Source organism: Halyomorpha halys, unplaced genomic scaffold, assembly GCF_000696795.3.
Source record: "Halyomorpha halys isolate HHAL.00 unplaced genomic scaffold, Hhal_1.1 Scaffold147.1, whole genome shotgun sequence".
Lineage (NCBI taxonomy): Eukaryota > Metazoa > Arthropoda > Insecta > Hemiptera > Pentatomidae > Halyomorpha > Halyomorpha halys.
The window spans coordinates 1155334-1155566 of record NW_027116131.1 but is presented as its reverse complement, the minus strand read 5'-3'; positions in this window follow the sequence as shown (position 1 = coordinate 1155566).

The following is a 233-nucleotide window of genomic DNA, read 5'->3' as shown; positions in this document are numbered from 1 at the left end:
TATTAATAATAAAAAGAAAACTTTTAGTTAGATAATAGATTTTCCAGAATAACCTTATTTTTCACAAGTGTCATTGCCGTCTATATTCCAGATTCTAGCGTAGTGCAATAAATCTCATTCCTTTCTTGGAGAACAAACAGTACAAAAGAGGAGAATGGAAGAAGAAACAAACTCTGTTGAATGATTTTATTATGCTACATATTATCTATAGATGTATATACATAATCTATAAA